Raw genomic sequence first — 26,103 nt, 5'->3', positions numbered from 1 at the left:
CTGCCCAACTTAAATCGAGTTTTGCTTAAATAAACTCTTAATTTTTTTTATTTTTTATTTTTGAGAGAGAGGGTGAGAGAGATTGAGTGCGAGCATGAGTCAGGGACGGGCAGAGAGGAAGAGGGAGACATAGAATCTGAAGGAGGCTCTAGGTTCTGAGCTGTTAGCCCAGAGCCCGAGGTGGGCTCTAACCCACGAACTGTGAGACCACGACCTGCGCAGAAGTGGGATGCTTAATGACTGAGCCACCCAGGGGCCCCTAAACTCTTAACATTTTTAATATGTCTCAGTTTATCTTTTTAACAGTCTCAACAGGTACTATGCCAGTTGGTGCCTTAAGGGGTTTTTCATGTAGGTCCTGCAGAAACTGCTTTCGCACTGACTCCGCTTTTCTCACAAATCAGAGGCGCGAAACTGCATGGCTTCCTTCCAGCCTTGTTGTTTGAGCAAGCAGCTCAAACCCAGAGCATGTAAATGTGGAAGGACAAAGGTTGTCCAAACCTAAATTGTGGTCCACATGCAGCAAGAAAACACATTTTCCCACCATTCTTGCATTATAAGTAAACAAGCTAAAACCAGCCCATATTCTCCTTCCTCCAAGAGAGACTCAGCAAGCATCCATGGCTCTTTTTCAGGAAGCACTCAGAAGAAGGGAATGGGAGATGTCAGTGCAAAGAGTGGCTTGAATACACACTCTCTTTACCATCTCATTGTAAAGTCTTCCTTCCCATTCCTTTAACTGAGTAGAGCTCTTTTGCTCAGCATTTCAGCCTCCTCCCTTTCCCCTCCTGCAGGTGCATATTGTGTATATCACACATTTACAGTTGTTAGCCATTAGCTGGCTTTTACTATTGATTCTTTCTTCTTTGTTACTTTTTTCCTTTGAAAGCTTCATTCAGTGCTCTGGCATTAAAAAAAGCTCGCCATGAATAAAAACAACATAATTCTCCCCCTTTCTGTCTCTGTGAGAAGCCAATCTCAGAACAAGTTGCGTCCATTTTCTGTAGCTCAAGCGACTTGAAACTTGTAGTTGTACTTAGGGTTTTGAAGCGGGATGTGCAGAAGATTGGAAGAGGGCCATCAGTCAGTGAGCAGACTTCCCTGGGCAGGCATGCAGGGAGGATCTTTGAAGGCTGAATTTTTGTCTTTGTTTTTTCCTGTTTGCTGCCAACTGCCAGTTACAAATTGGATACAAATTCCTTAACCTTTGGCCAGCAGCACTCAATTTCATGCTTTCTAATTTATATGTAAACAAAATTGCAAATTTGACTTAATTATGTTTCCCTCTAGTTTTTCCACCTTATTTTGGAGGGGGGGATTGTTTTGTGATTTACTTCATTCTGATTAACCCTTGACTTTCTGGAACATTCTGCAGCATTATATAAAAAATTCCAACCTGTAACAACCACTCAGTCTGCCTGATTTAAGCAGCAGATTATAGCCTCACAATCATAGACTGTTGCCTAAAGCTGAAAACAAAACCTTGAACACCTTGAAACCAAAATGTCTCCATTTGAAAAATAATAATTAGTAGCACAACCTTGTTTTCTCTAAATAAGAGAAGTGAGAGAATTAAGTGAAGGCAACTATGGCTGTGAATAAATGGTACCTAGAAACTTCTTCATTTTTTTAAAGTTTATTTTTGAGAGAGAGGGACAGAGTGTGAGTGGGGGAGGAGCAGAGAAAGAGGGAGACCCAGAATCTAAAGCAGGCTCCAGGGTCTGAGCTGTGGGCGCAGAGCCCAACATGGGGCTCAGACTCACTACCAGTGAGGTCATGACTGAGCCGAAGTTGGACGCTCGACTGAGCCACCCAGGCACCCTGAAACTTCCTCAAATAGAGTCAGTCTTTACAATTTTCCTTCCCTGAGGAGAAGACAACTATTTCCAATTGATGTGGACTTACCCACAGTGTTTATTTTATTTTATCATTTACAAACTATTCTCAAGGAAAAATCCTCCCAAAATTGGCCTGGGAACTGCTCTGGAATCTTCTCTGTTTGTTGCTGTATTAGTTTCCTAAGATTGCCATAACAAATTGCCACTAACTAGGTGGCGTAAACCAACAGAAATTTGTTCTCTCAGTTCTGGAGGCTAGAAGTCTGCAATCAAAGGCTCTAGGGAAGGAGAGTTTGCTCTTTTCCTAGCTTCTGGTGGTTTTTGGCAATCTTTGGCATTCATTGCTTTGTAGATGCATCACTCTAATTTCTGCCTTGGTTTTCACATGGCGTTCTCCTCTGAGTCTCTCTGTGTTTTCTCCTCTTACAAAGGTAACAGTCATTGGATTTAGAGTCAACCCTAATCCAGTGTCTTCTCATCTTAACCAATTATATCTGTAAAGACCCTATTTCCAGGTAAGGGCACATTCTGGGATTCTGAATGGACATGAATTTTGAGGGCACACCATTAAACCCACAATACTTGCTGTTCACTGATTTAAACTAAGTATACATGATGCCAAGTGTGAGAATTTCAATCACATGTCTGGAAGTTTTATTTATTCAACTTTAAAAAAATTATTCAACAATTTATTTATTTACTGTCAACGTTTGGTAGATAGAGCCCAGATCTTCCTTTGATTCACATGTGGACAGTCTTTTCCACGTATCCAGAACAAACAGATAATGTATTAGAACAGTCAAGCCAGAAATAACTGAATCCAAAATTCAGGGGGAACATTTTGAATCTTCTCTGTTAAGGACCACATAAAGATGCACCCTGTGAAGCCCCAAAGGGGATTCCAGCTAAGGCCTATATTATTATTTTCTGAAAGTCCTTCTTACCCGAGCTTTGGCTTATCATTGAGTTTTTAAAATTGAATTTAGCATATGATTTATACTTTGAAGATCTGATGGAAAGCTTTTGTAGCTGAAGTAGGATAATAACTTCTTGTCTTTCACTCCAGGAAAGTAGGCCTTTCTGGGTGCTACTGAAATGCTTTAGTGATATCTTAGTACAGAAAGATACTAATTTAAAAATTCCAACCTTGAGTCAACCTGTTAGTGCTGATGCCTAGTCCTTTGAATTTGACCCAATTCAGCAACAACCAGTATATATTCTGGGAATGAAGGAGAAAAGAACAAAGGGTGGGAATAAGTCACTGAGCTACTTTCTTTCCAGATTTCTCAACTTAATTAGTCTTTAATTAGTCTCTTACCCACTCTTCTAAACATCCAGACATCTGGTTAATAGTATAAGCTGATGATAATAGGGGAAGGTTATATGAATAACAGCTCCTGAAGGTGTTGCTAGGTGTATGGGTGGGGAGAAGTTCAGAATTAGGATTGGCCTTGATAAGAAAATGTAGGAGTCAGAGAAGGGCCTCCTAAGAAAGTAGCAAATGGATCTAGGCACAGTGCACATCAGGAAGCTTGAAGCACAAGCAGCCCCTGAATCCTGGGACAGACATATTGAGATAATTATAGTTAAAACACATCTTGAAGGCATTTGTTGACTATTCGGTTTGCCCTGATAACCACTGTTTCTTCACTTCTGCTAAATTCATACAGCTATCCGTGGGTGATCCACAGGGAAGCAGGACAAATGATAAAGGTCCATAATTATAACACTGGTTTTCTTTATTACATTATAATAAAGAGGCTTCATTAGTAAGAACTTGTTGATTCCTAGATTATCAATTAATCAAGTGGATTTTGACTATTTTAAAATTAACTAAAAATTCTTTTCTGAGAATTGATAGGATATAGATTTTTCAAATAAATAGCACTTTTATTTTTCCTCCCACAATGATCACTTTGAGGCTTACCATAGTTTCTGAATTATATTTATTAGTCATGCCATAACACATTGATTAATACAGCAAATTTAGTAGATTCATTAAGAAACTGAAACATAAGTTAATCAGTGTAATCTCAATCATCATAATGTCTGTTGTTTCAACCATCATAATATTTGTACTATGTGGAAACATATCAGATGACTGCTAGGGTTATCTGCTTTGAAGAGATTCATTAAATTCACAGTTATTTTGCTTACAATATCAATGTCAAATTAATTTATTCCAAAATCTTAGAAATAGACGCATTTGTGAAGAGGTCATTTTTGTTTCCAGATGTTGATAACAGATACCCATTCCACAAAAGCAAAAATACATCAGGCAAAAAATTAATTCAGGCTTTCATAGGATATTTCAACCTAATTTCATTTATTTGTTCACTCATTTACTCCATCAGTGGTTATTTTTGTGAGAACCAACTATATGTCACTGACTGCTCTAGACACCAGTGACACAAGGGACAACGCAAGCCCTACCCGAATACTAGAGTTCACATTCCAGTCAGACGTGGCCGGGGAGCCAGATGCTAAACAACAATGAGGACAAATACCCAACGTCTCAGGTGCTGACAAAATGTGCAAGTGCCATGACAGATGGCAAGCAGGGTAGGAGGATAGTGAGGGAGATGGGAGTGTGGCTCTCGTGCAGAGACTTGAAGCAGCCACCGGCAGAGTTGCACTTCTTGTGAAGTACGTGAAGCCTGAGCTTCAGGGGCTTGCACTTGCACGGGTGTCTGTGAGTGAAGGGAGCTGCGGGGTGCTGCACAGTGGAATTATGTGGAGGCAGAGCAGGTTGCCATCAGGAAGCATTTCTGTGTAGGCAATTCTTTTTTTTTTTTTAAATTTTTTTTTTCAACGTTTATTTATTTTTGGGACAGAGAGAGACAGAGCATGAACGGGGGAGGGGCAGAGAGAGAGGCAGACACAGAATCAGAAACAGGCTCCAGGCTCTGAGCCATCAGCCCAGAGCCTGATGCGGGGCTCGAACTCACGGACCGCGAGATCGTGACCTGGCTGAAGTCGGACGCTTAACCGACTGCGCCACCCAGGCGCCCCTATGTGTAGGCAATTCTGTTTAAATGATGAGGATATCTCCAAAGACAGTGAACAATGGACTCCAAAGTCATCTCCAGAGCTCCCATAATTTGCTATAGTTTCTGTTCTTATTCTAAAAAAAAAAATGTAACCTAAAGTTTTATTTCTTTTTCTAAAAGAACATTCCCTCTCATAATTATATTAGCTTCAGGTCCCAACCAACCTTTATCCACACCGGCCCTGGGAATCTCAGGGCAAGCAGCAGACAGAGGGAACTGCAAGGATGCCAGTGGCTGGAGCTCACAAGAGGGCTATAGATATGGGCTCTTGCAAAAGTTGTGGGAAGGGGCAACAGAACTTTAAGAACTGTGGGTTTTATTCTTATGAGGTTGTGACACCAATTAAAATTGAGATCAGAGGAATTACTGGATCTGATGTACATTTCAATTAGATCCTTTTAAAAGAATCACTCCTAGGGGACACCAAGGGGCAGCAGTGGTTGGGGCTCTGTGGGTAACAGTAGAGGGGGTGAAAAATACCAGCATCTGGGATATATTTTTTAAAAGCAGACCTGAGAACACTTGCAAGTGGATTGGGTGTAGTTAATAAGGAAGAGAGAGGAGTCAAGGAACATGCCAAGGTTTTTAGTTTGAATAATGAGTGGATGGAGGCACTGTTCACTGAGCTGGGGAGTTGAATCAGAGTTCAGCTTTGGAGATACTAAGTTCAAGGTAGACATCCAAGTGGAGATTAAAAGTAGACAATTGAGTATATGAGTCTGTCACAGTTATCGTGTCATTTAATCCCCAATGCAACTCTGTGTAGGTATCATTATTCCTGTCTGAAGGTTGCAAAAAAAAGTGGCTTAGATGTAATCCAATATTGTCTAACAATATGTGGCAATTCTAACATTTAGAATATCTGATCGCTTGTTCATCACATTGAATCATCTTTCTTCACCTGTTTCCCTCCCTCCCTCTGTGCCTTTCTTCTTTCCTTCCTTCCTTCCTTCCTTCCTTCCTTCCTTCCTTCCTTCATTATATGCTTATTTTACAGCTCGTTAGTGCTAGGTATTGGGGTTACAAATACAAACAAGATATGGTCCCAGCCTTCAACTTGCCTTATGATCTTAATAACTTTTTGGATATATTAAAGTGTGGAGCAAACAGAACCCAGTAAAATTGATAACTTGATATTTTCTTGAGTCCAAGTAACCATGGGTTATAAAAAGTAGAATTCACAGTAACTTTCTTGGGGAAAAGGAAACACTAAAATTAACAGATTTCAAGTTTAAGACACTTATTGACTTTAGATAGAATATATAAAAATATATCTTAGAATTCAGAAAATATAATTGGGCCCTTCTTTTCTTTTTTTTTTTTTTCAACGTTTATTTATTTTTGGGACAGAGAGAGACAGAGCATGAACGGGGGAGGGGCAGAGAGAGAGGGAGACACAGAATCGGAAGCAGGCTCCAGGCTCTGAGCCGTCAGCCCAGAGCCTGATGCGGGGCTCGAACTCACGGACCGTGAGATCATGACCTGGCTGAAGTCGGACGCTTAACCGACTGCGCCACCCAGGCGCCCCATGGGCCCTTATTTTCTAAGCCCTTGGTATGCTTTATTTTATTTAATCATCACAGTAAGCCTTTGAGATAGCCAATATTATTATTCCTACTTTATAGATGAAGAAATGACATAAAGAGGTTAAGTGGTAAGTGGCAAAGCTAGAAACCAAACCCAAGGTATCTGATTAAAAGGGGCATTTAATCATTTTGCTACACTGACTTTAAGAGTTAAGAGACTTGGAGTGTAGTCCAGATTTGGTTTCTAAAGTTTGGGACCCTTATCCTTGGACTTCAGTATCCTCATCAATAAAGTTGGACTTGGAAACCTCTGGACATCTCATATGCTCTAAGAAGATTATAACAGTAGTCACTACATTTTATTATGAGAAATACTTCTCATTGAAAAAATGACTTAGACAATAAATACATATATCTATCATTTATTCAGTACCCACTATATACTAGGTTAAGTGCTTTGTATAGTTTATGTGCTTCAGTAATTACTACAGCCTCACGGGGTCAGATTTATTACGTGTATTATAGATGAAGACGCAAATTCAGTAATTTGCTGAAGGCCAAAAAGCTGGTAAGTTTTGGAAATGGATCTAACCCAGTTCTGAATCCAAATTCCATGGGCTTTACGCCATTTTAGTTTTTCTCTAGAAAAGTAGGGATAACCTTAAATGCAAAAACTCCAAAAAATGTCAACTCTCAGAAAAAAAAAAAACACGACATTTTTGGAAGTGTTGAGTCTAGTTAGCAGAAGAGGGTGTTAAAATGCTAAAGTTGTTTGCCACAACTTCAGCCTAGTGAGAGAATCTCAAATAACTTAATGTCCCTGTTTGGCAAGATTTTTATAGAGGAGAACCTGCCAACATTCATCCATTAGTAAAATCTAAGATCTCCTTAGGAAGTTCTGCTTGTCATTAATATCATATTACGTAAATTATCTTGAAGACATCAAAATGTTTTGGAAAACAGACTCAGTCTGAGCCTTGTTGGAAATATCCATAACAACTTTAATTATCTAAAGGACTACTTCGTGGCATGAAGTATCCTGATATTTATGTGTCTCAGTATCTTAATTTCTTTTTTTTTAAATTCTTTTAGATGTTTATTTATTGTTGAGACAGAGATTCACAGAATGCAAGCAGGGGAGGGGCAGAGAGAGAGGGAGACACAGAATCTGAAGCAGGCTCCAGGCTCCTAGCTGTCAGCACAGAGCCTGAGGCAGGGCTCGAACTCATGAACCGTGGGATCATGACCCGAGTCAAAGTCAGATACTTAACCGACTGAGACACCCAGCTGCCCTTCAGTATCCTAGTTTCAAACATAAACAAAAGAAGAAAGGATAGTATGATGATCCTCATTACCCAATACCTAGTTTCAACAGTTATCATATATTGCCAATTTTGGTTATCTGTAACTCCCTATAGCTTTCTCCTTGCTGTTTTATTTTTGTACAGCTTTATTGAGGCCTAATTTACAGTCTCTAAATTAATCCATTGTAGGCACATGATTCAGTGATTTTCAGTAAATTTAGAGAGCCATCACCACGATCTTGTTTTAGAGCACTTCTATTGCCTCAAAAAATCCCCTCATATCCATTTGTAGTCAATCTCCCTCCTACAACCAGCCCTGAGAAACCACTTATCTGCTTTCTACATCTATATATTTGACTTTTCTGGCCAAGTGCTGTTAAGGTTCATTCATATTTTGATATGTATCAATAGTTGGTTCATTTTTATTGTTAAATAATACGCATTATCTTTTTGAACATTGGGAGTGTTTTCAGCTTTTGGCTACAGTATATAGTGCTGCTGTGAACATTTGTGTACAAGTCTTCGAGTGAACAGGAGTTATTTCTCTTTGGTGGACACATAGGCATGGAATTGTCATGTTGTAAAGTAAGTTAATATTCAACTTTTTAAGTAACTACCAAACTCTTTTCAAAATGGGTGTATCGTCTTACCTTCTCACCCGCAGTTAATTATTCTAATATATTTACATTTTCATATAAATTTTAGGATCAGCTTGTCTACAAAATTTTTCTGCATGAATTTTGATTGGAATAGCATTAGATGAACCTGCAGGTCATTTTGGCGAGAATTGACACCTTACCTGTGTCGAATCTTCCAATTCGTGCCCAAGTAACTTTCCTTACTTATTTAGGCTTTCTTTGAATTTTCATCAGTGTTTTACCGTTTTCAGTACATATGCCTTGTTAGATTTATGCCCAAGTATTTCATTTTTGAGAGGAGCTGATGTAAATGATACTGCTTTTAAATTTTAGGTTTTCAATTATTCATTGCTAGCATAGAAACAGGATTAAGTTTTGTGTTTGGATCTTGTATCCTACAACCTTGCTAGACCCACTTATTGGTACCTGGATACTTTTTAAATTTATTTTTTGTATTTTTTCGTACAATTGGGATTTTCTATATAGACTTTTATGTCATCTCTTGGGAAGACCAGTTTTATTTCTTCCCTTGTAATTCTGTATCTCTTTTATTTATTTTCCTCTTTTCTTACATTAGATAGGGGTTCCAGCATGACGTAGAGTAGGAAATGATGTTGAGTGAATAGAGTGGTCATTTTTGCCTTCTGATCTTAGGGCAAAGCACTCAATCCTTCATTATTAAATATGATGTTATCTATAGTTATGTTGTTTGCTTTTGTTGTTGGTTTTTGTGGATGCTCTCTTATAGATTGAATACATTCTCTTTTTTTAATTTGTGGAAAGTGTTTATCATGGATGGATATTGAATTCTGTTAAATACTTTCTCTGTTTCAGTTGATGTATTCACATGATGTTCTTCTTCAGACTGTTTATGTGGTGGATCATGCTACTTTATTTCACATTTTAAACTAGCCCTGCATTCTTGAGATATCCTCTATTTGGTTGTGGTATTTGTTTGCTTTTTTATGTTGCTTGATTCTCTTTGCTCATATTTGTTGAGGATTTTGTGTTACCTTGGCATTGGTGGCTGTTGGTTTTTTTTTTTCTTTTCTCCTGCTGCTTGGATTTTCCTGGTTTTTCACATGCAGAGTAATTTTGGATTGTATCCTAAACAGTGAAGCATTATGTAATGGGACTCTCTGATCTTGCTTAAATCCCACTGAGAATGTTGCAGTTTTTGTTTTAGCATGCAATAAATCCGGTTCAGTTCAAGATGCAAGTTCCAAATAGGTTTCAGTGGGTTGTAGTTTTAGTATCAGTTCCATTTTCAAGGCTTTTGCAGTGTTTTATGGATCTATCCTGTGTGTGTGCTACCTACTGAGTGGCCAGTGTGGGATTTGGGCAGGGGGTCTGTCCTGTAGTTCAGTTCTCGGTCTTTGGTATCCTAATTAGGGTCAGACTCATGCATGCACATCTTGGGATTGAGTCAGAATTTGTGAACAACTTCATGGGTTGCTTTTTCGAGCTCCTACCTCTCTGTGATCCCACTGGTGCTTATACTGGCTTCCTGGGTCTTCTTTTTTTCCAGTCTTTTGGCCAGTGATCTAGAAATGCATATGTCCTGGGACTGCAGCTGCATCTCAGCTAAGTGGGAGGAGGACAGAGACAGCAGAGTCTGGCTTCTTACACTCACCCTTAAGTAAGAGGGTCCATCATTTTGGTACCACATCTCCTCTAATTGCAGAAGAAGATTCCTGTCTCTCAGAGATTTAGATGCTTTGTGAATCCCTGCTGCTTTGACTGGGGCTGTGGTGGGTTTGCCTTGAAGCCTGTGGAGAAGAACCAGGGCCCACACAGGATCAACATAGGCATCACTGTGCTGGTGAGTGACATGTGCTCCCTGCTGTTGTTACAGTATGTGGGGCAGGGGTGCAAGGTGCGCAGAGGTAAATGTGTGCTGCGATCCTCTGCTGTGATTGTCTTTCATGTGGTTTTGATTTGTACTTGTCTCGTGACTAACAATATTGACATCTTTTATGTGTTCACTGGCTATTTGTATGTTCTTTGGAGAAATCTCTACTTAAATCCTTTCCCTTTTTTTAACTTTATTTTTTATTTTTTTAAATTCACACCCAAATTAGTTAGCATATAGTGCAACAATGATTTCAGGAGAAGATTCCTTAATGCTCCTTACCCATTTAGCCCATCCCCCCTCCCACAACTCCTCCAGTAACCCTCAGTTTGTTCTCCATATTTATGAGTCTCTCCTGTTTTGTCCCCCTCCCTGTTTTTATATTATTTTTGTTTCCCTTCCCTTACGTTTGTTTATCTGTCTTGTCTCTTAAAGTCCTCATATGAGTGAAGTCATATGATTTTTGTCTTTCTCTGACTGACTAATTTCACTTAGCATAATACCCTCCAGTTCTATCCACGTAGTTACAAATGGCAAGATGCCATTCTTTTTGGTTGCCAAGGAATACTCCATTGTATATATATACCACATCTTCCTTATCCATTCATCCATCAATGGACATTTGGGCTCTTTCCATACTTTGTCTATTGTTGATAGTGCTGCTATAAACATGGGGGTGCACGTGTCCCTTTGAAACAGCACCCCTGTATCCCTTTGATGAATGCCTAGTAGTGCATTTGCTGGGTCATACAGTAGTTATATTTTTAGTTTTTTGAGGAAACTCGATACTGTTTTCCAGAGTGGCTGCACCAGCTTGCCTTCCCACCAACAATGCAAAAGAGATCCTCTTTCTCCTCATCCTCGCCAGTATCTGTTGTTGCCTGAGTTGTTAATGTTAGTTAGCCATTCTGACAGGTGTGAGGTGGTATCTCATTGTGGTTTTGATTTGTATTTCCCTGATGATGAGTGATGTGGAGCATGTTTTCATGTGTCGGTTGGCCATCTGGGTGTCTTCTTTGGAGAACTGTCTATTCCTGTCTTTTGCCCATTTCTTCACTGTATTATTTGTTTTTTAGGTGTTGAATTTGATAAGTTCTTTATAGATTTTGGATACTAACCCTTTATCTGATATGTCATTTGCAAATATCTTCTCCCATTCTGTGGGTTGCCTTTCAGTTTTGCTGATTGTTTCCTTCGCTGTGCAGAAGCTTGTTTCCCTTGCCTCTGGAGATGTGTTGAGTAAGAAGTTGCTGCGGGCAAGATGAAAGAGGTTTTTGCCTGCTTTCTCCTCTAGGATTTTGATGGCTTCCTGTCTTACATTGAGGTCTTTCATCCATTTTGAGTTTATGTTTGTGTATGGTATAAGAAAGTGGTCCAGATTCATTCTTTTGCATGTCGCTGTCCAGTTTTCCCAGCACCACTTGCTGAAGAGGCTGTCTTTATTCCATTGGATATTCTTTCCTGTTTTGTCAAAGAGTAGTTGGCCATATGTTTGTGGGTCCATTTCTGGGTTCTCTGTTCCATTGATCTGAGTGTCTGTTATTGTGTCATCCTTTCCCCATTTTTAAATTGGGTTGTCATTTTGTTATTGAGTTATATGGGTCCCTTTATATATTCTGTATACTAGTTTCTTGTAGATACTTGATTTATAAACATATTCTTTTATTTTGTAGGTTTTTATTCTTTCTTGATGGTAACATTTTTTGAATCACAAAACTTTTTTTTAAATTTTGATGAAGTCCAATTATGTAATATTTTCTCTTTGGTCGCTTGGGCTTTTATTATCAAACCTAAGAAATCATTGCCTGGTCCAATTTCATAATTGCCTGGTCCAAATCATTGCCTGGTCCAATTTGCTCTTATGTTTTTATTAAGAGTTTTATAGTTTTAAGTCATATTTTAGTCGAAGATCCATTTTGAGTTAGTTTTGTGTATGGTGTGAGGTAAGGATCCAACCTCATTTTTTTGCATGTGAATGTCCAGTTGTTCTTTCATTTGTTGAAAAGATTATTCTTTCTGCCATTGAACTGTCTTGGCACCTCAGCAAAAAATCAATTGGCCGTAAATATGAGGGTTTATTTCTGGGCTGTCAATTCTATTCCATTGATCTACATGACTATTATGCTATACTACACTGTCTGGATTACTGTAGCATTGTAGTAAGTTTTGAAATTGAGAAATGTAAGTCCTTCAACTTTGTCCTCTTTTTCAAAACTGTTTTGGCAGGAGAGTGTTTTTACCCTAGGATAGTACGTATTTAAGGCTTGAAAGTTAATGTTATGGCAGGCTTAGTTATTAGTTATAACTTAGTTATAACCTGGTTCTTATCCAGGTTATACTTTTTAAAAATCCTGTGCTTTCCAACCAAACAAATCTATTCAAATGCTATTCCTATTGTTAGAAATGTGCTTTGCCAGTCCCATGTGCCATAGCAATTTTGGGCGCATATTTTACACTTAACCACGAATGTCCACTCTTGAATCTGCCAGATACTTTGCCCTTGGATTTATCTTCTATGTTGGTCATCCCCACATTAACTTTTGAGCTGGAGATTTGGTTTTCTGAGTACATATTTTTAATTGAGTTTGTCAACACTCAGACACTGTATCTTTCTGTGTGCTTTGTGTACACTTCTGCTGGAATAAGGATCATGTCCCACTGTGGGACCATGCCCTGGCGTCATAGGAACCTAAGGTACATATTGGTATTCTTTCCTGTGGCTTGGTGCTCAAGTCCATCCCTAGTACTAACTGGATGTTTAACCCTTTCCAACGAGTTGGGTACGTCTTTGGTGTTGAGACAGCACAAGGCTGTATGTGTCTACGCAGAGATACTATTTCTAGTGTTTCTTTTTGAGTTAAATGGATAGATTAATTTAAGGTAATGGGCAGTTTTATACTTAACAGTTAAACCCGTTATATGAAGCAGTTAATAGGGTTTTCAATTCTTTGGATCTTTATTTTGACTTTGATTTTGAGATCAACAATACTCAATCAGGTTTTAATCCACTTCAGTGAAATGGTAAAAATGGTGGAAAACAGGCATGTCAATTCACTTGGAAGCATGTGTGTATATTCAGGCTACATGATGGCTCCATAACCTGAAAACAAATAGGCAATTGGTCTCACTTACTGATGTAACTAACGTATTCACAGAAGACAATCTGACCATTGAGAGAATGCACATGCTTATAGAGCTACAGACACTGGAGCTTACTGCTTTGTAGATAAGAACCTGTGGGACTCTGGAGAGATTCAATCAACATTCAAACTGTAAACATACTCTGTGCCAATTCCAGGTTATATTTAAGTTTTGGGTTGATTTCCCAAGAAGCAAGAGGCTCAGCACTTGTACCAGGATGTTTCAATGTTTCTTTTTAAACCTGGAATCCCAGTTGCTTATTGTTTATAGAGGTCAATGACATTGTTTTTGGAAATGGGAATGGAAAATTCTCTAGAGTCCCAGTGAGGTCAGGTCAGGCTATCTCTGAAGGTTGTTAGAGAGCCTGGGTTTTGAATCAATTGCATGAATAACAATTTTGATTGTGTCCGGGTCAGGCACTGGGCATCTCCTTGTCTACTGGCTACCTACTTGTCCTTGAACTGTAAACAGTAGACTGAGAAATGGCCTAGGCTGTGGCTGACAAACCCTGTTTCCAGTATTTATGGAGAGAAAATTGTTACATGCCTTAGCAAGGCTGTCTTTAGAGATTAACATGCCTTGTTCTCTTTTATTCCTTTTGATCAAGGCCTGTAGCTTTTTAAATAGTTTCTGGAGTGAGCCTCTACCCAGGCTCTACCGAGCCTCTACTCGCCATTCTTTGCCTCCTTCTCCCTTCATCATTTTTGTATTTAAAGAAAAAAATGAAGTTTTTATTCTTTGAATGGAATAATCTATAAAGTCTCAGGAAATCCAGCTCTTTAATTTTCTCTCTGATTCTGATTTGATGAGTGGCAATTTGATTTTTCCTCCTTTGCATCTTTTCTGGCCATTTAGGAAATACTGAAGTGATTGCAAACACAGGGGAAGCCTCCTTAGGAGAACTGATTCAGCAGCAGCCCTCTACTGAGAGAAAAGGCTTTCCCCTTCCTCTTCTTCATTGTGACCAGGGCCACTCAAATTATTTGTCCACAGGAAATGCCCTGGCTTTCTGGGAGCTCTAATGGGCCTGACAAGCAATATTGCTTATGCTAATACATCACACTCTCAGTAAGGGATTTCAACAGTAAATTTCCTTTCTCTAGGGATTCATTTAACAACATTTATTCAATACCCACAGCATGCAAAACATGACACTACACATGGGAAAAGAAGGCGGAGAATAATAAAGAATGGTGTCTGTTCTTCAGGAGCTTTTTAGTTGAGAGAAAGAAGTGTATTAGGGTTCTCTAGAGAAGTAGAACCAATAGGATAACATGTGTGCACCCCCCCCCCCACACACATACATGGAGGGAGAGAGACAGAGAGACAGACAGAGAGGTTGATTATAAGAAGTTGGCTCACACAGTCATGGAGGCTGAGCATTCCCAAGCTGGAGACCCAGGAGAACCAATTGTGTTAGTTCCAGTTCATGGGCAGGAGAAGACTGGTGTTCCAGTGCAAACAGGCCATAGATGTTCCTTCTTACTCCACATTTTTGTTCTATTCAGGTCTTGATCAATTAATTGGATGAGGGATCCCCAATTAGGGACAGCAACCTGCTTTACTCTATCTATGCATTCAAATATTAAACTCATCCAGAAACACCCTCCCTGTGAACTTAGATTATTGTAAGTAAAGAGAGGGTAGATGAGGAGTCTCTGGTATCAACTGTGATAGAAAGATGAACATAGAGAAGAAATGTAGGCCATGAACAGTGGAATTCTCAATGACATGGCCAGGAGTATATATGACACATCTCAAAAAGTAGTGGAAAGAGCAGAGCACATGTGTTTGAGAAGCAGGACTGGAAAATGAGTAGAAAAGAAACAAGCAATGTATAGAGGGCAGTAAAAGCAAATTATTTTTTGGGGGTTTGGAAAGAGCTCAGCATATTTAAATGGCACTCGTTGTTGTTGTTGTTGTTGTTGTTGTTAATGATAAAGGCTCTAAAGTAATTTGAGCTGGGATTTAAATGGTAGTGGGACTGTCACTTCACAAAGAATGCAGCTGTTGATCCATATTCTTGGAATGGTTGATTGGGAAGGAGCCTTTGAAATCTTCTAGGCCAGTCTGTCATTCATGTAGGACTCCATTTTAAGCATCTTGATGGTCAAATGTTTCTATAGGAAGGAAGCACACAATTTGCAGTTATACCATCTGTTATTGTTCTATTAAGTCTTCATTTGTGACTTAAGAATCTTACTTTTACAACCAAAAATTTCCTTACTGAGCATATATGCACTAAACTAGGAGGAAGGGTTTAGGGGCCTGTCTTTGGGAAAAGTACCCTTCCCTGGGGAAACAAAACTGAAGTGTCAGTCCATCTAAGGATAGCACTTCCTCCAAACTACAGATTTCTGCTCCTTCTCATAGGATTTAATCAAAGAAGAATCTTCTTTGGGATGCTGACATCTTTATCCTCAGCCTGTTAAACTTGTTGGACTCCACCTCTCAATGGGCACCATTAGTCTCATTACCTAAATGTGGGTTATAGTTTCAGGAATTATATAGTCTATATCTTATCTGGTGGCCCTAATTTTAAATGCCCAGTTCTGTAATCCTCATTAATTCTTTTATATGACCCATGTCAATACTAGCCCTATCTTGAAGAACACAAACTCTCCATTTCAAATGTGATCTTGCTTTGAAAAATGAATATTGTTAGCTACTGTCACTTCTGAACTCTACCATACTCAAAGTATGAAATTAAGAGAAAACTGCTGTAAAAATACAAATGCACCATGTCATTTTGCAGATGTTTCTAGAGTTGCTGAATACTTTAGCTTTAATTAATGTCAGCAATGAATTTTAAATTGGGTAAAAAAATCAAGTGAAAAATTACAAGAAATAAGAATGTGATTCTGAGGTATCAGTTATTATCACTATTATGTAGTGATATTTTGCTAAAGTATATATAGAACAAAATGTGACTCTTGTACAGCATATATCAGAACAATTGTGTAATTTTTGGATCTCAGTACAGAAGGATGATCTGAAAAACGTTTCTAGCAAGTGCCAATGTACCTTTGACAAATTGATTAGTACCAAGTAGTAATACTTATATTCCACAGCTCTAGAGCCCAGGGATCATGTTATATTTAACTTTGTTTTTCTCATGGGTCTCAGAACAATCTCAGTGTGACTTTAAGGATTATCAAAAAGAATTTGTTAAATTTTGTATTTGCCTTTAAAGCCAAGTTTCCCTCCCCTCAAAGGATATCATGAGGTAGAAGGTCAGGCTTGAAGAGGACATAATGTCTTCCCTGAAATGGAAGGCATAACCTACTGGAATAAAATCAGCTAAAGCATTTTAAGAACCTTCCTGTTTGAGCCAGGAGAAATCTTACATGCATTTTTTTTCCAGAGGTGCAATAAAGTAGTGTTGCTGAGCCTTCAAGCCCATGAGAAGGAGGGAGCTGGGTGCTATGATGGAATGCTTGTAGCTGTATGTGTGTGACTGTGTGTGTATGAGTGTGTGTGAGTGTGAAGAAAAGTTGTCAAAACTAAATTGGCTAACTCTTATCTGGAGAGCAAGGGCTTGCTATATACTGGTGATATCTTGTGACTTTCTAGTGTTCTGAGTGTTAGAAAAACATTTCTTCCCTTGCCCTAAGGTGCTTCTACTGATGTATGATATATTACTAACCTGCTTAACACTATTAGGTATATTGCTCTTGCACTTGAAAAACAATCCAAATGCTTTCCTGTGCACCCAAAGATCCCAGTTATCAGCTTCTGACTAGCTCACCAGTCTCATCCTTAGCTCTTCTCCCCTTCACTCATTCTGCCACTGTCTCTCTGCTTCAAATGCTGTTTCCCTAAATTTTTTGCATCAGCTAAACCCTTATCCTTTTTGCCTCAATGCAAATGTGTTTTCAGAGTTATTTTTTGAAAATCCCAATGATGTAGCATTTCCTGTCTGTACCTGTTCTCTACCTTTTCCAACTCTATCCTGTTCTAATTCAGGAAGGGAGCTGCCTCAGACTCCCAGATCTGGAAAGTCATTATTTAATGTGGCTGATTTTGACTTTCAACTCAGGGAGCTCAGTGAATTCTAAAGGATTTTGCTGGTGTCATCAACTCACCTTATTTGACCAGCATAGAAAAGAGGGTGGATGATATGGCAACCTAACACCACTCTGGATAAAACCCAGTCACTTTGTATTCTCTTTTACTCTTTTGTTGTCTTTGTAGCACTTATTACTATAGAAAATTCATAATACCTTATTTTCTTACTGGTTTGATAGCTATTTATGAGAGCAGAGATCTTGTCTTTATATTCACTGTTGAATTTTCAGTGTTTTAAATGGTGCCCAGCGCATGTAAGTACTCAGAGATCTGTGCAATGTAGTTGAATGATGAAATGATTCTACATGTGAGGTTTACTTTAGATGACAAGTATATAGCAGGGCCTGGTACACAGTACAAAATCTACAATTGTTCTACCTCTCTCTAGCCTTCCTTACAAGAGAGATTCAGTGATCTCTTGTAAGTGTTACTTGAGCAGCATTTAAATCCAGCTATCATAAAATTAGTTATATATATTTTTTCTTACCTGTTTATTTAAATACAAGGTAATCTGCAACTTAGACCATATTAACACTTTCTCCCTTCTTGGAAAGTACCTATTTTTGTAATGATTCTTTAACTCTACTCATTTGGTAATGAGGATGTTATTCCACTATAAAATTAGGTTGACAAGAATGACTTTTAATCAGATCCTCATATGCCCGTTGTATTTCATATACTTTATAGTGTTACTCAGATAAGAATGGTGTACAAATATTTGTATATACCACAAAATTATATTGTAACTTATATGTCGTATTAAAAAGAACTCTATATCAGTGCTTATTGGCTTTATTTGAACAAATTAAGCCTTCCTGGTGTTTTCTTACAATGAGGTCAGTTAATCAGTTCAGCTCCACACAGCTTGGTTAAGTTTGCACACCATAGACCTATTGTGCATTGACTCCTTCCTGTTCTAATTCAGAAAGGGGGCTGCCTCAGACTCCAAATCCAGAAAAATTATTACCTAAAAATGTTGATTTTTGACTTTTAATCCAGGGAGTTTAATAAATTCCACAAGTTTTGCTAATGTCATCATTTCACCTTATCTAGCCAGGATGAAAAAGAGGGTTGATGATGTAGGCAACATCACCACCTGAATAAAACCTGGAAAGCCATTCCATTTAATCTGAGAAAGTCATGATTCCCCTGGCTGTGCACAGTGAGCAAGAAAAGCACCATTGCAACTCCCTTACCCCCATTTTTTTTTGTCATGTAGAGGCCTTGGAAAGATTTCTCCTGTTTGTCTTATTTGTGTCTCCTATATCTCCTATTTCTCTAGCCATTTGTTGGTAATTGGAGCTTTGTTCCTCTGCTGTTTGGAGACTGGCATATCTCAGCTCCCATGAAGAAGAGTCTCAGGGTCTTTCCTTTAGCTACTGTATGCCTGGAACTTAGACTCCAGCCCAAGCTTACTGACCTCCTAAGAGAAGGAGTAAATCCTTTACTTCTACCTTATAGGGATATAGCATCAGTGCAAAGGACCTAACATGGTGTCAGGTTGAAGGACAAAATCTGCAGTTTGTTATTGTGTGGAATGATAGGTCATATGAAACCCACATACAAGCATCATTCTTATAAGTCTGGTTTTCATAATGAAAACTGGGTACAAGAAGATTGAACAGTCAAGGAAAACAATTTGTATTCTGAGGACCAGCATAAGTTATAACTTGAACCTGCTTGGAAATTGTTGTTATTCCTCTAGGAGGGGGTATGGTGGAGCTGTTGAGTGTTCCCTTTGAATGGGTCTGTACTTTGCTTTTTGCAATACTGAGTGATGAGAAAGTGGAAGAAGCTGTCCTGATGGGTGGCTTGGAGACAGGAAGGGAGGAACCCCAATGTGGGCCACAGCTAGAGTAGCAAAGGCAGTCACTCAAAGACATTTTGATTCTGTCATAATGAAAAAACACTCTGGCTACATAAGTGGACTATATCAACACTCTCCTTTAGTCCCCTTTTGACATTCACTTAAAAGCACAGTGCATAAAGTCCCTACTGTGTGCTCAGTCCCAGAGACAAATTGGTAAGCGAAACGTTAAATATATTCAAAAAGAGTTTTTGACAAGGCAAGTATTTTAAGGCTCCAAGTTTATTTAGGAACAGGAGGTATTTTACGGCCACAATTCTCTCATTACCACAAAACAGACTGTGTTCCTAATTCGAAAGCTCCTCAAATGAAATTCTGTGTTTCCTGTATTTCCCTTCCTCTAACTTTAATGTATGCACTTGTGAGGCATTAACTGGGCACTCACCATGGACTGCAATTCTGAAAAGATATGGGGAGAAAGAGGTAAAGAGAGTCCAGTTCCTGTTTTAATTGACCTCACAGTATATTCAGATTATAAATATTAAACAAATAATGAATCACACCATGCTGTGATAAATGCAGGAGAAAAGGTCTGCCTAAAGCCCTTCAGAGGGTAGGCTACATGCTAGAGTCAGAAAAGTTGCGAAGGAGGGGCGCCTGGGTGGCTCAGTCAGTTAAGCATCTGACTTCAGCTCAGGTCATGACACCTTCGGCTCTATGTTGACACCGTGGAACCTGGAGCCTGCTTCAGATTCTGTGTCTCCCTCTCTCTCTGCCCCTCCCCTGCTTGCACTCTGACTCTCTCTCTCTCTCTCTCTCTCTCTCTCTCTCTCTCAAAAATAAACGTTCAGGGGCGCCTGGGTGGCGCAGTCGGTTAAGCGTCCGACTTCAGCCAGGTCACGATCTCGCGGTCTGTGAGTTCGAGCCCCGCGTCAGGCTCTGGGCTGATGGCTCAGAGCCTGGAGCCTGTTTCTGATTCTGTGTCTCCCTCTCTCTCTGCCCCTCCCCCGTTCATGCTCTGTCTCTCTCTGTCCCAAAAATAAATAAACGTTGAAAAAAAAAATTAGAAAAATAAACGTTCAAAAAAAAAAAAAAGAAAAGTTGTGAAGGAGTCTCACCAGCCCAAATGAGATAATCATATCTAATTTACATGTTTGGGGCATTTGGTGAGATATTCTATCTAGAACATTCAGCATATGGTAATCCTTCACACCTGTTAGTTTTTATGATGATGACAAATTCACTTTGTTTCTTTTTACTCTTGTACTAGAGAAATTTTATTTAAAACTATCTTAACATTCCCAGAATGTTGATCTAGTGTCTACTTTCTTTTTCTTTACCATGTCCCTTAAATAAAGGCTTCCTTATCTATTTTTCTTCTTCTTCCTCTCTAGAATATTTGTCTATCAACTTGGCTAAATTAAAACAAAAGATTTAAGGCAAAAGATGGAGTAGAAAATGGAATTGGGAAAATGAAGGCAAATGGAAATTAGACTATTGTAATTCTGCACACATCTTTTCCTATCCACAGAAATCGGAAATCACATAAGGAAAGTGCCCAGAGAATGAGGATGTTTTCCTTCTGCTGTATCTGAAAATAATAAGATCAGTCAGTGGGGATGGGATTGGGTTTTCTAGCCTATGAATGAAGCATAGGACAAGTATTGTTCTCAGCATGTCTGCAGTTTTTGAGCAAGAAGGCAACAAGTGGGTTTAGAATAACAGTTAATTTGTACTTATGGGAATTTTTGGGAAAGGTACTTAATATAATTTCCAACTGCAACATATAAATTAATATATTTTCCTAGGGATAGACAGTCTAGGGATAGCAATGTACTTAGTAGATGTAAGTAGGTATCATCTTTGAAAAGTATTGAGTGCATTAGGTTGCCTAAAAATGAGCAAAAACAGCTGTAGTCTTTCTATATTTTTATGACACTTAGTATTCTATTTTTCTAAAAAGTTGAACATGGTTAAGAGGCAGTAGAGGTTTAAGTAGAGGTTTAAGAATACAAAGTCTATCCTTAGCTATGTGACCTTCAAACATCAGCTTCTTCATCTCTAAAATGAGTGCAAAGCCAGTTATCATGTAACAGGGTTTTATGAGGATTAATTTGCAAAAAGCTTGATAAGGTTATTGATTCTCAGTAACTTTTACCAATTGCCATGTGATCATATACATCTATAATTATCTAGTATCTCATGACCATACCATGGAGCACCCACAGATGCCAATATTAATTTCTTGTGATAATGTTCTGTTTCACTTTTTTGTCCTTTTGAGGATAGGGAATAAACTATGATAATGCTTCTGTATAACATTTTAGTTTAAGAAGTTCTTTGTTTTATGGTTGCCTGGGTGTGTTCCAAGACTCAGGGGCCCCATGGCTTTTCCCATTACTTATGCCACAGAAGTCTCACCTGGTACTCCACCTACTTTAAATGCACTAGTTGGGTAGGCCCTATAGCTTATTTGGGTCTGTCATAAAATCAACACTCTCCCTGTGACTTGAACAATCTGCCTCAGAGGAGACCAAGCCAACCGAAGCACATGCTGCTTGACAATATGAGGCTCGACCTGGCATCTGCACAGAAAGAAATTTCTCTTTCGGTGCCAGGTTTTAGTGGCAGCATGTTGGGTCATGGTGTGTAGGCTTGATGCTTGGGAACTGAGCTGGAAGTCTGTGTCGCACCTGTCAGCTTTCCTAGGTGGTTGGAGGTGCTGATCAGGGCAGAAAGGCCAGGCTAGTCTCATTCTTTACATGTGATTTGGCATTCTACAGGAGAGAAGCTTCTAGAAATGCTACTTCTAGAAGTGCTATCTCTAGAAGCAGGCAACCAGAAGTCTGGAAGGTAAAGGATGAAAACTATTGATTTCTGAGAACTTTGTTGTTGCTTCAGATTGGTCTGGTCAAGTTTGCAGAGTGCTCTAAAACTTCTAATTCATCTTCCACCTGTCAGTAAGCTAATGCCTAACTGTATTTAGTATTAGCCGTGCCACCGTCCTGTTTTCCCAGGCAATGTAGTGACAGTGTCATTAGCTATGCATGTTCACAGGAGTGGAGCTCTAGCCTGGGCTGATGAGGGGCAGCTGGTGAGATGGTATATGTTGAAACACCAGTGTTTTGTCACAAGCCCTATATATAACATTTTCATTTGTTCACATGAAGATTTTGAATTAGTAATTTTAACTAAACTAATTTGTTAAGTCATTTAAAAAATCAGTTGCTAATAATTTTTCCATATATATTCTTGGTTCTCTGTATCAGCCCAATCATTTGACTGCATTATTACAAAAATGGCACAATGGCGGTTGCTATGGCAGTCAGGCAGAAAAAGAAGAGAGCAGAGAGTCCTAGCCTCATGTCTCCATAAAGGAAAATATTGTTGTTTTTGAAAGTTTATTTGTTTGTTTTAAGAGAGAGAGCAAGAGCACATGTGTGCAGGAGGTCAGAGAGAGAAATGAGAGAGAGAGATTCCCAAGCAGGCTCCACACTGTCAGCACAGAGCCCCATGTGGGGCTCAATCTCATGAACCATGAGATCATGACCTGAGCCCAAATCAAGAGTCAGGTACTTCACCAACTAAGCCATCCAGGTGCCCTGGAAAGTATGGTTTTTAATGTCAACTTCAAAGGTTTTAATAAGATAACTTTACAAGGATCTATTTGAGGGCATATGTGAAATTGCCTTTATGCAAAGGTAGGACATTTCCAAAATGAGACTCATTTTGGAGAGAAGAGTTCCACTGGGATAATAAATTTAGAATCATCCAGCTAGGGAATAGAGTTGAAGATGTGCTGAGTGAAGGAGGACCTGGAAAAGAGAGGGGTGTGTGTGTGTGTGTGTGTGTGTGTGTGTGTGTGAAGTAATAGTAGTGGTAGTAGTAGCAGAAGAAGAAGGAGAAGGAGGGGCGCCTGGGTGGCGCAGTCGGTTGAGCATCCGACTTCAGCCAGGTCACGATCTCGCGGTCCATGAGTTCGAGCCCCGCGTCAGGCTCTGGGCTGATGGCTCAGAGCCTGGAGCCTGTTTCCGATTCTGTGTCTCCCTCTCTCTCTGCCCCTCCCCCGTTCATGCTCTGTCTCTCTCTGTCCCAAAAATAAATAAACGTTGAAAAAAAAATTTAAAAAAAAAAGAAGAAGGAGAAGGAAAAGAAGAAGGAGGGAGAGAGGGAGGGAGGGAAGGGAAGAAGTGGTCAAATGAGAGGAAAGATCTACAATTTAGAAAAGGTCTATGAGAAGACCCTTTATTCCCATTAGACCCTTTATTCCCATTAGGATGCTGTTGCTAGCTGCCCTGATGCTCAGAACCTTAATTCCTGTCACCATCTCCATCCCTATCTCCAAAGGGAAGCTTTGCCTCTGCAGTTGCTATTTTGGGAGCTTTCTTATTCCCTGTCCCCTTGAATGTGATTAAAAAAATTTTTTTAGAGTAATTCTATAAATGGTAGTACACAACGGAAGTCCAGAAATATAAGAATGCTGAACCAAGAGTACCAATATGTTTATTTTCTCATGACAATTTTGCTGCATGTTCAAGGCCGATAGCAAGAGATATGTGCGGTAAGGGCGTAAGGCTTGTTTTCAGCTGGCATTCATTCTTACTGGTTGCTGCCAATGGTACTGTTTGTTAAAAATGTTATAAATGTCATTTCCATCTATATATACCCCAACCAGCTCCCATTTCTCTACTCCTCTCCCCAGTACAAACAAACCACCTTCTCTTAGTTTTTCTCAGGTCTCTTTCTAAAAATACCAGAGCCTATCACCTAGGGTGACAGGAATGTATGTCAAAGACATCTTCATGCTCTAAAATAAATTCTTAAAAGGTCATGAATTTTATTGTTCCACTGAAAGAATGCAAACCATGTCAACCTCCATGGGGAAATAAACTATTTTTTCTCCCTTTTCAAAAATAAACCTTCAAGTTGGAAGATACTCAAAGCCCTGCCTATGAGTTCATATTGAAAATTTGTAAGACAACGTCTGTTTTGCAATTAGTGTCTGTACAACTTGTCAGAATTAAAGAGGGCTATGACAGCTGACTTTTATTTTGTAAAACAAAGGAGGCAAGCGTTTACCAACATTTCTTATGTGTACAGCTTGTCTCACTGGAAGTCTTTGAGTAAATTTTGTCTTAGAGTTCTTTTGTATCCTTAGTAGCTAATGTGAAGCTCTGTATCAAGCTTCTTAATAATCTTCAGACCTGTGTCTGAATGCCAGATCCATGGAAGTATATTGTGGTCATTTTATTTTCCCTGCTTTGCCCAGATCTCAAAAGGGTACTTTGGTAGGGTGAATAATGGCCTCTAAAGATATCCAGGTACTAATTTCTGGAACCTGTGAATGTTTCCTTATATGGAAGAAGGAACTTTGCAGGTATGATTAAGTTAAGGACCTTGAGATGGGGAAATTATCCTGGATTATTCAGGGGATAATGTAATCACACATGTCCTTAAAACAGAGAGGGGGAAAGAGGGAGAGAGAGGGAGAGAGAGGGAGAGAGAGAGATTTGATTACAGAAGAGAAGTAGGAGCTGTGGGGACGTGTGAGAAGTAAGGGAGGTGATTCATTTTCAGAAATACCAAATAAAAGCTGTGCTAACTAACAACATGTTTACAACCTATTAGAAATATGTATGAACCACGCCCCCGCCCCTGCCCTCCACACACACACCCACAATGGAGTCCCAAGATAGTTCACTTCATGCTTCTTCTTCCCCTCTCCATTTCATGGGCTTATTTTCACAGGTTTTGCAATGAGCATGTGCCAAAGAACAAAGGGAGGAGGGACTGAATTTCTCTGCCTCACCTAAGCGAATGTACATTTGTTCCAGTCAGACTCCTTTTTGCCTTATATGGGGATAGCTAATGTCCAGGTAAGGCTGTAACCTCTGTGCTACTCAGCCAATGAGGAACCAGGGGAAGGCCTTGCATGCTAGGAAGTAAATTGTCTGCTGTAACTGCCCCCAGGGTGCCTGTCCCTTAGACGCCCACTTTTGCAAGAATGTTGATTAAAGCCTTGCTTCCCTGTGCTCCCAGTCTCTGTGTCCCTCCTTTGATTGGCAAGATGGGCATATTTCTAACAGGACGAAAGCTAGTGGCTGGAGTGGTTCTGGAAGGAATTCAGGAAGTCTCCAGATGCTAGAAAAGGCAAAGCAACAGATTTTCCCAAGAGTCTATCGAACGAAACAGGCCTGCCTGATTTTAGACTTTTGACTTCTTGTACTGTAATACATTTGTGTTATTTCATGCACCCAGGTTTATGATAATTTGTTATAGCAGTCATGAGAAACTAATACAACCACCTTTCCCCTTCCCATTAAAACCAGTTTCAATACCAGGGGCCAAGAGATTTGTGTGAGGAAGGTAAGGACACAAGTAGGCCTTTTCCCTGCAATAGGAAGCTTCTCTAGGGAGAAGTTTGGTGTCTGTCATTAATTTTGGAAAGTTCTTGGTCATTATTACTTCAAAAACTTCTTCTGCTGTATATGGTCTTCTCTTCGTGGTATTCTAATCATATGTGTTATTTCTTTTGATTTTGTACCACAGTTCATTGATATTTTGTTTTTAATTTTTTCTTGATACCCTTTTCTTTTTGTATTTTTGTTTGGAAAGTTTCTGTTGATCTATCTTTGTTCACTGCCTTTTTTTTTTTTTTTTTTAAGTAGGCTCCCTGCCTAACGTGGGGCTTGAACTCATGACCCAAAGGTCAAAGGTCACACTCTCTATTGAGTGAGCCAGCCAGCTGCCCCCGAGTTCACTGCTTTTTTCCTCATTTGTATTGTGTCTTGTGAAGAGCTCATTAACGACGTTCTTCATTTGTCTTACTGTGTTTCTGATTTCTAGTATTTCCTTTTGGTTCATTCTTAGAGTCCTCAT

The sequence above is a fragment of the Prionailurus bengalensis genome, chromosome A3, assembly GCF_016509475.1.
Source record: "Prionailurus bengalensis isolate Pbe53 chromosome A3, Fcat_Pben_1.1_paternal_pri, whole genome shotgun sequence".
NCBI classification, from domain to species: domain Eukaryota; kingdom Metazoa; phylum Chordata; class Mammalia; order Carnivora; family Felidae; genus Prionailurus; species Prionailurus bengalensis.
The sequence above is the reverse complement of the archived record's forward strand: the minus strand, read 5'-3'. Positions refer to the sequence as shown.